The following is a 15,835-nucleotide window of genomic DNA, read 5'->3' on the forward strand; positions in this document are numbered from 1 at the left end:
TAATTTCCTTTCATCCTCCTTTCTTTTTCCTCCCCAACTGTTTTCTATTCATCTTTTATCCTACTTTTAAAGCAAGAAAAACTGAAATAATTATTTAGAAAATCTCCCCTCCTGTCAAGACAACAAAACCTCTCAGGCAAGAGCAATTGACAAAAAGTACTCCAAAAAGAGACATGATTCCTTAAACTTCTGGAGAAAAGAAATCAAGTTTGCACTGTGATCAGACTGAACTAAGTTACATGGTAGTAAGGAAAATTTTTAATGTCAGACCATTTTTCCCCTTGCTCCTGTGCATTCATTCTCATGGATAAGGTGGGAGGTTTAGGTCTCTATATGAAATTTGTATGAGTTAGTGGATGTTAACAGAATGGGTAACAGTGATGGCACTATTGATTGAGACAGGTTCTGGATTTCCTATCTGGTTATTCATTTTAAAAAACCCAAACAAACAACAAACCGAAACCCTAATACGTACGGGGGAAGCCATGGCCTTGGTTACGTCACACACCTGCTGTAACAGATCAAAGCTAACAATGGCCTAACACAATGGAAGTTGATTTCTCCTAACAGTCCAGAGTGGGTGTTCAGCAGGCGACCTTTCGTGCAATGATGCAGGGACCAAGGCTTCCCCCACTGGTGTGTGGGACCTCAGAGCCCTTTGCTTCCAGCTGGCAGACAGGAGAGAATGGGGGGTCGCAATGGGAGGTTTTCGTGGGCCAGGCCTAGGGGTGGTGTCCCTGTCTTCCATCCTCACTCCAAGGGCTACAACTCAGTCACGTGGCTCTACCTAACAAGAGTGGGCTGGGAAATGGATCTTCTCCAAGAGAAGGAGAGCAAGTTATAGGAGCACCATACAGTCCCTGAACCGCCAAGGGCCCAGTTCTGCACTGGGTCATGTTCAAAGAAACATAGGTTCAGCCTCAAGAAATCATCACAGTAAGAAAGGTAAATTTAAACCCTGGCTACTGTTGCTCAAGAGAACTTCAGAGAAGAATTATGTTCTAAATGCACAAACTCTGTAAGTCTTCTTGCGTCTCGACCTTTGCATCCCGTGTGTATCTCGTACACATGGCAGCCACCTCCCAAAGTCCTCTCCTCCCTACTCCAAGCTCCTGAATCGCTTTGCAACTTAGATCGCTCGGACTTTTTCCTCCCTTTCACCCTACCTGTGCCTCACTTAGCCCTTTAGGCTTCGATTGCCCCATCTGTGAAATGAGAAACTTGAACCAGATGACCTTCATGTATTCAACGCTCAGTGAATATTTATTAAGTGCCCACTGGGCTAGGCCAGCTCAGACATTCTCAGATGCTATGAAAAGGGAAAAATGCTTAAATCAGGGACTTTCTCTCAAAGTGGCAGAAATCTTATGAGAATCCATACCCCATGGGGTTGTTTAACAGCCCCTTCATGTAATGAGGAAATAGATTTTTCTGATAAAAATAAGGTCCTTATCTTTGTGTCATTAAGAAATGATCATCGAAATTCACTGCAATTCATGAAAAACAGCTTATAGAACTGGAACTACCATTTCTTTAAAAAAGGCATTCCCAATTTGGGGAATACAGTTTATAGAAGCAAAAATATCAATATCTAACAATATGGGCACAGAAGTATTTAACAATTTATTATTTAATTCTTTATTGTTATTGTAGTGGCCAAAGACTAGACTTGACTGAAGCAGGACACCGGGCAAATCTCCCCAAACCAGAGGATATGATGCAGCTACCAAAAGATAACGTGTTTGAGTTATATTCATCAACATATCAAGTGAGAAGAGTAGGTTTCAGAGTAAGGTGCCTCATATAAGCCCACATGTATAGAAAGAATTTGGAAATCCCTAACTGTGCTGTGTGTCTTAGTATGATCCTGGTGAAAGGTGCAGAAGGCTGATAACCCCAGTCTTTCCACATCTAGTATGACAAGGGTCAGGAATGGAGATGTGAGATTATTAACTTTTTCTTTACTCATTTTTGGAGTGGGTTTTTTGTTCCATCTCTTGGAATGATTGCATACTTTGGAATTAAAACAATTTAAAGTATGATTTAAAGATGCTAAACAAAGATGTATTTTATAATGACATATGTAAATGGGTGGTAGTTCTCATGAAATTTAGAAAAAAGAAGTGAAGAGGAAGAGTGTGTCTATGTGTCTCCACATTATAATATTCTTTTCCCTGGGAAGGCAGTTTCCAAAGCCAAGAAGGGCTGGTGTGTGTATCAGCCTATGCTATTCTCCACAGCAAGTGCAGCCCAAGACTCTGATTCCATGCTTAGCAAGCTATCTCTTCTTTAGAAATGTCATTTACCAGTTTTGTGTATATCAGAAGGTAAGTGCCCTGGACCTAAATATTTGGACTGTAGATCTCTCACTCTAATACACTCGTGCTGTGATTTGGGAGAAAAAACAAAGCTAGTCTGTGGTTTGGTTAGAAAGCATCAACTCATCAGATCCTGATGACTGTTTGGTAAACTGAAAAAATAGAGTTACCAAAACCACAAGGCTGAGACCTGGACCACGGCTCCACAAGATTCTGCAGAGATACAATCCCTATGAGACCAAAGAGCCAGCCAGCCTCACCCATGATCTGTTTGGTGGTTGGTTTCTGGCCTGTGTTATCACCCACTCTCGTCTTTATTCTCTCTGCAGTTCCCAGAGGCTGAAGACGCTCTCTTTTAGGTCAATTTACTAGAGAACTTAGCCCAGCATCTATGTATAGTTTATTGACAAAACAAACAAATGAAAACAGTGATAGCCACGTAGGTGGTTATCCTTCAGGAATTCCATGAAACAAAGTTGGATGAATGGTTAGCTGGTCCTCTTCAGCCACCAGGGATGTGGGGCAGTGAGAAGGGTCAGGCACCTCATCTATTTACACAGTCATAGGAGCCGAGTTTGCTCTGAGCCAGGGCTTTGGCTACTAGGTCAAGTCTGCTGCAAAGAATGAATGAGGGAAGAGAGAAAGGATTACCGTCATTCCCTTGGAAAATGCACTTTTTAATTTGTAAGCATCATTTGGTATTATTTGAGGCTCAGATAAGAGACCATAAATAAGAAATAAGGCGAAACAGTAAAGGAAAAGAGGACCGATGTGAATGTCTGATGCAACATTATCTGACTTACACCAAGAAGGGTCATGTGGGCTGTTTGCCTGCAGCCTGCCTAATTCATGGCTAACTAGGCAAGATGTTCAGATCAGATCACCAGTTTCTACATATGTAATCGAATGGTTATCTACCAGGTGGATGGCATAAGTTAACACTTCTTGAGGAAGAAAAATAGCATAAAACATTCCTGCAGGTATCCTATTAGTCATTGGTACGTTTTAAAAGTATTTATTGAACACCTACTATGTGCCAGACACTGTTTTAGTGCGTGGCATATATCAGTGAACACCTCTGTCTCACAAGCTTGTAGTGCAAGACAAAACAGAAACCCAGAAGAAATGAACAAATAATATCCAGGCGGTATGTGATACTGGCCAAATGAAAGATTCATACTATACATTCTATTGACTTTTAAGGGATGGAAAGATCACGGTCTGCTGAAATAGTCAAGAAAAGCTTAAATTTTGAGCCAAACATTTAGGGATAGATTTGATTTAGAAAAGCAGAGAAGAAAAGGAAACATATTTCACACGAGATGGGACAGCGTAATAGCGGGAACATTTAAAAGTGCTTTACAGTTTGCAGAGCATTTTCTCATCCATGCTGTAGAGGTGAAAATGAGCAAAGTTTTTCAGAGTCAAGTGCTGAGATGAAGCTGACTTATCAGAAGGGCACCATCCCTCCTTTCCCCTCTACGCTTCCTTCCTGATCAGGGTTCATGGTTTCATATGGACTTGCTAATCTAAAGCCCTTCTACAGGGGAATTTCTCCCCACAGATGTGGCAAAGGGAAGCAGGAAGCTGTATTCTTCTGGATATCTCACGTTTGTGTTGTGTGCCAAGTAACAGTTGGCATGGGACACTTTCTATTTGGGGTGAACATGACATTTTACAGCTTATAATCCCAAATTAGGTAACTCCTGGACTCTGAAGGACTTCTCTTTCTTAGCCAGTCTTACTTCTCATCCCTTCCCAGTTCAAAGTAGATATATTCTTCCTCCCTATTTCACAGCCCCATCTGGCTTTTCTACTTCTACTCTTGCTATATGCTGCTTGCTCCACCAGACCAGGTCCTACCATCACCCTTCAGTTTTTAGATCAAGCCCTACCACCTTCACAAGCTCCTCTCCATCTATAAGTGTCAGTGGTGATTATTTGCACCCTCCTCATCTCTGCAATGCTTCTTACTAGTGGGAGGAGGTGTAACGTATCCCTTTGAGAATCTGATGAACGCATATACACATATACACAAAAAATGTTCCTAATTTCAAGAGACTCATGTTTCTCTGAAAACATCACTTTATACAACACATTTGTTTGGTGCAAACCATATACTTCAATGCTTTCAAATATACTTTTATGTTATTTTGTCTAATGTATGTCTTATTGTCATAATGAGACTAAACTTGAAAGTAAAGCTATTTTAGAAATTTTTGGTAACCCTCTTAGAACTAGGTAGAATATAGAGCACATGGGAGGTATATAATAATACAAAACAGAATGGATAAACAAACTGTGGTACATCCATACAATGGAATATCATTCAGTGATTAAACCAAATGAGATATCAAGCCACAGAAAGACATGCAAGAAACTTAAATGCACATTGCTAAATGAAAGAAGCCAGTCTGAAAAGGCCACATGCTATATAATTCCAACTATATGACATTCTCGAGTAGGCAAGCCTATGGAGACATTAAATAGATCAGTGGTTTCCAGGGATACAGGGGGAGGGAAGGATGAAAAAGTAGAGCACAGGGGATTTTTAGGGCAGTGAATCTATTCTGTCTGATACTATAATGGTGCATACATGTCACTACACATTTGTCAAAACCCACAGAATGTATAAACACAAAGGGTGAACCCTAGTATAAACTGTGGACTTTAGTTTATAATAATGTACAAATATTGGCTTGTCAATTGTACAATGTACTACACTAAGGTAAGATGTTAATAATAGAGGAAACTGGGGAGGGGGTAATAATAGGAACTCTCTGTATTTTCTCCTTATTTATCTGTAAAATTTCTAAACTTCTAAAACTGTCCTAAAAATAAAGTCTATTAATTTTTTTTAAGAAAGAGTTTCAGATTTTGACTGTAGCCTCTAATGACTATTGGGATAAAGAATAGGCAACTCCTAATGCAATGTGTGTGTTTTAGGTTTTCAAAGGTTGTATCTATTGATGTTAAACTCAGTTAAACTTGTTGCTTGACATCATGTCGACACAATATCCAGGATTTTTAAATGAACTAACCGAATTAGTAAGATGTGTTCTCATAATATAGACTCAGCCCAATCCTAATGTCAATGAAAAATTCAACATTTAACACACACATTTCAATGTGAAAAATACTATTAGCATGTAACTAGTGAATCTTAGACATAAGCAGAAAGAAACTCCATCAAGACATGGTAGTTATTTAAAAGAGTTCTTTTTTCTTGGTCTGTGTCTCTATTCCTAACAGAAGCTTTGAGGAAAAGCCGTATCTATCTGGAACAAAATGAATATCTGGAGCCACAGGACATCAGTTTAGTAAGTAAAGGGCCAAATTCAGTGTCTCGTTCTCAACTTTGAAGGAACATAGTTAGGGGTGACTGACCCAGGAAACTTCTCCCCCGAGGCTGTTTATGCCTGAATTGATTATTCTGAGGTCAGCCAAGGATGCTGGCCACAGTATTAGCCATTTACCCCACATTGATTCTTACATAGTATCATCTTGTTTGGTTTTTAAAAAGCTCGAATTGATGGAATGAACCATTCCAAAGTCCTAGTGTTCTGTCCATCTTAACAAATAAAGTTAAGCATGTAGTGATTCAGCTGGTTGGGTAGAAAGTAATCCATTATGAAAGTTTTTTCCCTCTCCTTGGCCATCCTTTCCTATTCTAAACAAATCTCCCAGCTCTTGACCTTCTTGTTTGCTGTTTGGCCTTTGGAGGAATGGAGGGAAAGAGAGAAGAGTTAAGTCAAGGGTCAGCAAATGAAGGCTCCCACATGGTCAGTGGGTTGCTCTGCAGTCCCCTGGGGCCACTCACAATGGAGGAGACAGTGGACACAGTAGTCAAGCATTCCAAGAAGGGTCACGCTGCCCTCTCAGTGACTCTTTTTGACCTCAACCACGGCTCTGGCCATGTGAAGCATTAATTTGATTCTGCTTATTATTTCCTTCAATAATTATAAAAATAATGTTTTCCAGATAAAACAAAGAGACTACTTGCTTCAACTCTTCTCAATCATTCGTGATGTGCTTTCAAAGTGTGTAGCCTAGGGTCGCCATTGTATACACACAATAAATCTTAGTTTATCTGGAATCCAGGCAGTCATGAAGCTTGGATGATGAGGATTTTTTTTTTTTTTAACAGACAGAAGTCAGGGAGGGCAGTCATTGCTCAGACAATGCGATTCCAGCAAGTGCTGCTCTGAATCTCTGAGCTCTGTAGGGAAGAAGATGGATGAGCAGGCAAACTGAGAAGACAAGTGAGCCAGAGGGAAAGGAAGAAGTTGCTGAAGCAGGAAGAGAAAAAGGCATTAAAGGGGAGGAAGATAAGAAATGGAAGCTAGCAGAGGGGGAGAAGCGAATTGTCAGCAGGGGAGGAAAACCAGGGAGAGACCAGGGAGACTGAGTGGGTGGGCCAAGTTTTCCGTGTGCTGTGAACAGGGGCAGCCAGGTATATTGGTCTGCAAACCACATTATTAGCTGCCTACCATATGGCTTCTGAGATATGTGGGGAAAGCAAAGGCAGAACATAAAATGTTCGTCAGTTGTTCTAACACTGAAAAGGAATCTGTAAATTTTGAGAGGTGTGAGAATAGGAACCCTCAATGTGGGAGGTCAGTGTCTTTGTACATTTCATATATCGAGGTTCAAAGAGGATTTCCCCAAACCATGGTAGTTCTCTTTCAAATAAAGTTGTTTCAAACCAACCATAATTAATGTTCCTAATGGTAACCCTGAAGCATGTCAAGAACCTAAAGGAAACTTCAGAATTTTCAAAGATTAGGTATGTTGAGTGCAGTTTGACTAGTGAATGCCAATTGAATGTTAAGTGTGTGTTGCTATATTCTCGTTTTTGGAAGATTGTGAATCCACATGTGAAAGATAGAATCACCCTCAATTACCTAGCATGCAGCTCATTTGGCAGCCAGTCTGGACCTTAGATCCTAGTTCCAAGTCTGTAACTATATCTATTGTCTAGTGGACATTTCTGTCTGAGAGCCCTGTCGTCATTCAAAAACATTATCAGGAACAGCCTTGGACTTCCCTGGTGGCACAGTGGTTAAGAATCCGCCTGCCAATGCAGGGGACGCGGGTTCAATCCCTGGTCTGGGAAGATCCCACATGCCACGGAACAATTAAGCCCGTGTGCCACAACTACTGAGGCTGTGCTCCAGAGCCCGCGAGCCACAACTACTGAGCCTGCGTGCCACAACTACTGAAGCCTGCATGCCTAGAGCCCGTGCACCGCAGCAAGAGAAGCCACTGTAATGAGAAGCCTACACACTGCAATGAAGAGTAGGCTCCACTCGCCGCAACTAGAGAAAGCCCTCACACAGCAACAAAGACCCAAAGCAGCCAAAAATAAATAAAATAAAATAAATATATTTATTAAAAAAAAAAAAAGAAGTAGCCTCATCTCTCCACCTGTCCTTTTCTGGAACACTGGCACCATTCATCTCTCATTGCACCTTTGATTCTCTCTTCTTTATCTCCATGGGCTGCCAAATATTTCTTCAAAATCTCTCAGTCCCTCCTCACCATTCTCACTGCCCTGAATTAAGCCCAGGTCCTTATTTACTGGCCTCCCTCTCCACTCCTTTTATTCACAGCACACACGTCCTAGAACAACTTTCTCAACACTGCTTTCATCTGGATCCGATCTGAGAGCCCAGGAGTTTTCCCAGTTGCCCTGGCCGCAAGCCTAGCCTGTCCCACCAACTCATTATATGTCTTATCTGCTCATTTCTGGGCACCCTCCAACTGCATCTTCTCCAGCGGGGAGCGAGGTTTCACGCCAGAAACTTGTGGATCATCCTGTACTCCTCCCTCTCCCTTAAACCATCCACCACCAAGCCCTGCAGATTTCCCCCCAGTGCGTTCACCCATCTCCCCCTTTGCATCTCCACAGTCACCACACCTGAGTTCAGGCAATCATAATCATTGATAGCTCTAACTATATACCAGGACTTGTTCTGGACATTCACCTGTATTTCCTTATTTAATCCTCACAATAACTCCATGAGGTGTATTTCATCATTATCCCCCTTTTATAGATGAGGAAACTGAGGCTCAGTGAAGTAAATTATCCAAGCAAATAATTAGTAGAACCAGGATTCAAACCCAAAGAGTTTGGTTCAGGAATCCACATGCTTAACTTTTATTTTATATTGCCTCACTTCTGTATATTTTCTTCATTTATGCCTGTTTCTTTTCTGTGTCTGTTGTTTCTGGTACATGGAGGGCAAAGAGAGACTGAAGAAAGAAGCAGATTGGTAGGTAGTGGGGTGAATAAACAAAGGAACTTACCCGCAAGGCTTGTCTTGGGCTCTGCAGGACGAGTACGTCTCCACACCAGCCCACCACAATCTCAAGTTTATAGAGAAGCCTTAACGGGGCTCATTTACATATTCAGTCCAGATGGTTTCAACAACACCTTACTGTCTCAAGGCTGCATCCTTGAACCAGCTCTTAGTGTGGGAACAGTGGACAAAACATTCCAAGGACAGAGGAGGTGGTAAGGAGCCTCCCATTGCCCCGGTCCAGCTCATGGGTCAACCCGTGGTCACATCCTCCAGCCGTGTTGGCTGAAATCACCAGGTCCACTTTCTCAGACGGATTTAGGGAGGGTCCCTGCCACCTCTGGGAGGAGCCCAGCTGCCCCAGGGCTTCCCTTTTGGGGTGGCCAAGCCTCGTTCCTGGGCCTGGGACACAAATGCTGCAGGTCATGGGATAGAAGGATGTGTCTTTGTCCAGCGGCTTCTGCCTGACACCATAACTCAGCTCCAGCACCAGGAGGGTCTGTCCCCTGCCATCTGCTGACACACATCACTTTCTGGTGAGTCTAATTTTAGGTCTTCCTTCTCATTTTGGTTCCCCTTTGCCTTAATATGTAGAACAAATCCCTAGATTTTTTTTGACAATTACATAGAAGATTTTAGTGCTTCTCTGGCAGGAAGCAAGATTTCCTTCTTTTTATTTAAAAGAATCTGGGGGTCCTCTCAGTGGTTTCTGGGGGCTGGGGGTTGACTGCCTGTGTTCTGCTCCCCTCTTTCCAGGTCTCCCCCTCCTTCTTCTTTTTCTCCCTCTCTCCTGCTTTTTTTTTTTTTTTTGCATGTTAATCGAATCTTTATTATTTATTTATTTTATTTATTTATTATTTATTTTTGGCTGTGTTGGGTCTTCGTTGCTGTGCGTGGGCTTTCTCTAGTTGCAGCGAGCAGAGGCTACTCTTCACTGTGGTGCATGGGCTTCTCATTGCAGTGGTTTCTCTTGTTGCAGAGCACGGGCTCTAGGCGCGTGGGCTTCAGTAGTTGTGGCTCACGGGCTCTAGAGCGCAGGCTCAGTAGTTGCGGCGCACGGGCTTACTTGCTCCGCGGCATGTGGGATCTTCCCGGACCAGGGCTCAAACCCATGTCCCCTGCATTGGCAGGTGGATTTGTAACTACTGTGCCACCAGGGAAGTCCCTCTCCTACTTATTGAGACACTCTTCTCCTCTGCCTTCCATTATGCTTGGTTCTCAAAAAAGATTCTCTGGATGAGCCTCTCCCTACACTCCTTTTCCATCTGCACCTTGCTTCTCCCCTTTGCTGCATCCTCTGCCTGCTGATCTTTCCACTCTAGACACACTCCTTGGTGAGCTCACACGCCCTAAAGATTTCACTATTATCCCCACGTCGATGGTGTCCAGCCAAGGGCCCCAGCCCAGATGCCTCTGAAGCTTCCTTTAAACAGCCAGTTGTCTGCTGGATATTCTCCCCTGGTTCTCAAAGACCAGACATCGCAAACTCAGCATGTCAGAAGCTGCACTAGTCACCTTTTCTCACAGAATGTGCCTCCTGCACGGTGAGCGAGTCCATCTAGCGCAGCAGACTCTAGTTCGGCCGGGCTCCAGCCAGACAACACTCCCCACTTCTGTGAGGATGATCACCCCCTCCCAAAGTCCTTTGAAGCCTCCAGCCCCAGCTCTTCAAGGTGGCCTGCAAGGTCACGGGGGATTTGGCCTCCTTGATCCCTGCTCCCTGCTGCGTTCTGTTCCCAGATCTCTGCACAGCTTGGAGGTCCCTGCCTTTATCTTCTGTGGCCTTGTCCTTGCCTGCTGGTAAATGGCCTTCTGGGGAGCAAATCATCCCTGATCTATAGCATTTGTGACTCTTCTGGTGTAAATACTACCACCACGGCAGATTTCAGACTAACATGACGTGGGACTTTCCTGGTGGTCCAGTGGTTAAGAATCCGTCTACCAATGCAGGGTACAAGGGTTCAATTCCTGGTCGGGGAACTAAGATCCCACATGCTGCAGGGCAGCTAAGCCCTCGCGTCGCAACTAGAGAGAGGCCCACATGCTGCAACAAAAAGATCCCACATGCCGCCGCAGCTAAGACCCAATGCAGCCAAAAATAAATACATCAGTAAATATTAAAAAAAAAAAAACTAACATGACGTGAAGTTGGGAAAAGTAGCAACCATTAGTATTTCCACCATATACGTACAATAGCCCTAAAAACCTCAAGGCATAGATAATAGTAAAATGTAGGAAAATAATTAGGGAGTAATATATTTTTAGTATTTGTTACCTTGCTTTTAATGTGATTTATTTAATTGTAAAAGAATATAATTTAAATGTTAATAATGATCACATTTCACAACCAGCTTGCAAGATTGAACATTTAACGATCGGTCCTCGTGAGCTGGTTCGAACCAGCTCCAGGGCACCACTGACCCCTTTCCCAGAGATCCCTCCGCCCCACTGACATCTGGTCAAGGGTTATTAGGAGTCAGCTCTGCTCATGCTGGGAACATGCCTCTTTTTTTTTTTTTGCGATACGCGGGCCTCTCACTGTTGTGGCCTCTCCCGCTGCGGAGCACAGGCTCCGGACGCGCAGGCTCAGCGGCCAGAGCTCACGGGCCCAGCCGCTCTGCGGCATGTGGGATCTTCCCAGACCGGGGCACGAACCCGTGTCCCCTGCATCGGCAGGCGGACTGTCAACCACTGCGCCACCAACGAAGCCCAACGTGCCCCTTTTTTGTCTCCATCATTGTTCTTTCCACATTGAGTCTATTTATACGCCTGTCTCCTCCCCTCCTAGTCCGCGAGCGTCTCAAGGGCAGAGGCTGTGTCTTTGTAATCCCAGTACAGTGCCTGATACGTACTAGACACTCAGTAACCTATCGTTTAAATAATTGATGATGCCTTTCCTATTGGTACCATCCTATCCTCATCCATATCCCTTCCCATCTACTATGGGAAAGGCCTTTGGCTGCCGATGGAACAGTGTTCCAGGTCTCAGTGAAAACAATGCTTGTTGATTGGATTAGCTGACCGAGTGGATGAGAACATTTACAGGTAAGAATAGTTTACCCACATACATTAGAGGTAGGAAAGGGTGTGCTCTCCCAACAAGTCCCCAGACATGGGGTCCCCATGCCCTTACCCATCACAGCTCATGCCTATAGGGTGCAAATTCATCACTTGTGGGAAAGTGGTCATTCAAAGCACTTGTACACGTTTGATGTTCTGCCGACTTCAAAGCTCAGATTTAGTCTTTTTTTTACTGAATGAAAATTAACATTCTAAATCATCCTTCTGACAGAAAATCAGACCAGTCCACCAGGAAGACAGAACGGAACAGGGGCTGAGCATTTTTTACGTTAACAGGTAGTGTATTAGCCACGGGGATGGATCAATGGAAAAGGAATCTGTAAATGTCCTGATGGTACTGATGATATTTTTTCAGTTTTTCAACTGAATGCTTGGCATGTTAATGAGATAGACTCTAATTTCTCGGCATTTTTAGAGTCATGCATATTTTTTGTAGCCGATTAAACACATAGACTGTAATCTAGAGCGACACATCTGTAGAACGTAGCTCCAGCCTGAGGAGAGGTAGCAGTGCATTTTCTAGAATCGTGATTTTATACATCACTAGAATGACTTGTTTATACAAAGGAATCTTTCCGTTTTCCAAGAAGATTCAACAGTTCCATTAAGCAGCAGCAAAAGCAGTAGTCACTTCTCCCTAACAGATTTCAATCTTAGCAAGATTTATATTTCACAAATAAATATTTAAAAGCAAATCATAACAGAGTGAAACCCAACACTACCACACACACCCAAACTACACCAGTTAGTCTGGGTCCGCTTCGAGGAATTAGGTGTTTCTGAAACCTATGTCGATTTCACTGTCTCCCTAAAGAAAAGTTTGGTGTCTTTATGATTCTATCTCTACACACACACACATCAGTCTGAAAAGCAAAATCAAAAGACTGAGCTCACTCAGATTTAACTCTAATGCAAGTAAGTAGAATTTGAAAGAACAAGCTTTTCGACTGGATTCAGCCTACAGAATATTGAGATTTCTTAATATCTCCTTTTACAGGTGAAACATTATTTCTTGCCTATGAGGGGCACAAATCTATATATACTCTGCACATACGTCACTCTTTGTCACCTTGGATAATGAGTCCCATCTGTGGTGGACAGATGTTTCCAAAGAGTCTAAGATTCACGAGCAAACGGTATGTTGCAGGTGACAGTGGTGCCTGTTCTGAGCGGATGTGTCAAAAGAGAGCTGTGCCCCACAGCTTGTCTGGCAGCCAAATGAGCGCCATCAGAGGAGAACAGAATGGCATGGGCAGGCTCTTTTCGCCAGTCTTTGAAAAGACCAGCATCTTAGGAGATTGGATCTCCCTGTTCTTGATGATTCTGGACTAGACGTGATTCCCTGGCATGACTGAGGCACTTGGAACTATGGAACTCACTTCCAGAAGGAAAATCTAGGCGTGGTCTATAGACTCGAGAACTAATTGTTAAAAGAAAAAAATAAGGGAAAGAAGAAAAAAGGAAAAGGACTTTTTCACTCTGACAAGAACCACAGGAATAGTTAACCCTGAAGATGGAAACAGCAAATGACCTTTGGTGAGGGACATTTTCTGAGCATTTCAAGCAGGATTGACTGCTTTATATTACTTCAGAGGGCATGGAAAGTTCTCTATCATGAATGAGAAATATCCCCTTTAAAATGAGCAAAGCCTTAAATTAGTCCACACAACAGTGTCTGGCCAGGTGGACTATTTCAATCCTGCACTTCCTGGCCTGTACCCTTTAGAGCAATTGCATTTCTTAAATTACAGGAATGTGCCAAGAACAGGTGGTTGAGACACGGGAATGGTCATAAGTCTGGGGCTCAGTGGCTTCCAGCCCCCAAAGTCAAGGTTTTCAAGTGCTGGCCTTGACACAACTGGAATTCCTGCCATAGAATTGTCTTCCACAGGTGGAAATTCAGTGTCTTATGTGTATTTCTAATCACCATCCTTGAAAAGCCACAGTGTATAGGAATGTTAAAAAGAGCTCTCTTTTTCCATCACACCATAAAAGGCTAGATGGAAGCTCTTTCTGAAGCAAAGATAATTAGGTTGAAATGTTGTACACTTTGTGGCCAAGGCTGAATTCCTACTGAGCAAATATGCACGAGCACAGGGAGGTGATATGGACCCCACGCTGCCAGGGTGAGCTTCTCAGACTCAGATGGAATAAACACCTTCCATGAAGTTATCCTCCTATCAGATGTTTGCAGCCCAAATCAGAAGTTTTTCTAGAAGATTTTTTTTCCATTTCAAAAGTAATACATATTCAAGCTAGATTTTTAAGAACTTCAGACAAAACATAAGGAAGAAAATTTCCTTTGTTTTCTCCATAAGTACATGCAAAAACATGTCTTTTTGCCCTGTGTTGCATTCTGTGGGTTAGGTCTCAGTAAAGACAGCACTGTTCTTAGAGACAGGTTTCAAAATGAGTAGGAGGGTCACAAAAGGAGTGGAAGTAGAATATAACATTTCTCCACATTCCCACTCCCTTTCTTGGGGGGAAAGGATGGAGATCCTCAATGCTCCTGCATGAGTAACATGGCACCTGATCAGCTTCCCATGAAAAATGGACATTCTACTTCAGCCAAAGTGCTTTGAACGTCTGCAAAGAACATGATGGGTCACTTGGTTAATCTTCTGAGGAGGTGCCATTTTGTTGGAGGACAAGGCATGGATTTTTCATATCCAGTCCTTCCAATATGTGGTATTCTGGACCCCTTCCAGCATTGGGCCAATGATGTCCTTTTGGGGTATGTTTGACCACCCACCTTGGAGGCATCTTATCATTCCCTTCTTGTGTAAGTCATTCCACACCACCACAGGGCTGGCCGCCAAGAAAAAATGCTTCTTCTGAACGGGCTGAGGAAAAGTTACTGCCCACTGGACTGCTTAGAGCTTCTGGAAAAGTTTTCAAGTTGGAGGAATAAGTCGGGGTTCCTTAGGTTTGTCCAAATGTTTAGCTATTTTACATCGTTCTTCTTTCGAATAATAACACCCATTACAGATTTATGAATTATGTCCCCAGACCCTGGATTGGGTCCCCAAATCCCATCATAATTGCTTTTCTCTAATTATGTAATTGAAGCCATCTTACCTGTTTCAGGAACCCTAGAACTCAAGCTCTGTGGATTTTCCAGACCTTCCTTATAACTGTGTTAAATGTTAGCAAATACTAGGTTCAATGATGACAGACATAGGATGTATAGCTTTTTCTGCCAAAAGCAGGTGTAAATGGGAGTTAGGACATTTGGGACCCAGTCTCGAAGGCAGCTGGGATGCAGGAGGCGAGGGCAAAATGGGAGCCTCCAGGTCCTGTGCTCTCTCTCTTCTCCAGGAGCAAAGTCTTCGCCCCCCGTCTGTTGGTGTGGTCCAGCTTTCACCTCTCTGTCCAGCCCCCTGTGGATAGTGATTCTACTGGATTGTTCGTGTGGCTTGCATGCCTCCCTCCCCCCGCACCACCACCCCTCCCTGTCTGTCCTGGATGGAGCACTGCAACGTCACGATGTGTCATCCCTTCACTACAGACACATCATCTAAGAGGAAAGTAGTCTCTGAGTCCATCTCTCTCCGTAGCATTGTGAAGAGCAGGCTTCCTTCTGACCCTCAGCTCACTTCTCCATCCACTCAGGCCATGGCCTGGGCAATCGGTCTGTTCTCCGTGAAGGGGGAAGCCTGGAGCACAGGGTTCCAGCTCTCACGTTCCCACTCAGGTTTGTTGGGAAGTTTGGATGGTGAGTTCACGTCAGATTCAGGAAACTGGACTCCAACTGCTCTCAACGTGATGGCGGAGCCGTGTGATGAAAGCACTGTTGGCCCAGGGGGCGCATGGCCCAATTTCTAGTCTTGTCTTTGCCAAAGTTCACTGAACCTGACCAAGCTGGAAAGTAACTGCTTGGTCAAGCGGGCACTCTCTGGCCCTGCCTAAACCCCAGGATGGTTGTCACTATCTGATAAAAGAACAGATGTGGGAGTCCTAGTACAGGTGGGGAAATTAGACGCAGGTTCTGAAGCTGTGTAACAAGAGGAGGGTGGCTTTGCAGGAACTGAGCTCCCCAGAATTGGAGGAATTCAAGCAGAGACCAACAGCTTCCAGGGATGCTATGAAGGTGGAAGGTTAGACTAGGTGCCTGGAGTCTCCGTTTGGTTTTTC

This window comes from Hyperoodon ampullatus (genome assembly GCF_949752795.1).
Source record: "Hyperoodon ampullatus genome assembly, chromosome: 9".
NCBI classification, from domain to species: domain Eukaryota; kingdom Metazoa; phylum Chordata; class Mammalia; order Artiodactyla; family Ziphiidae; genus Hyperoodon; species Hyperoodon ampullatus.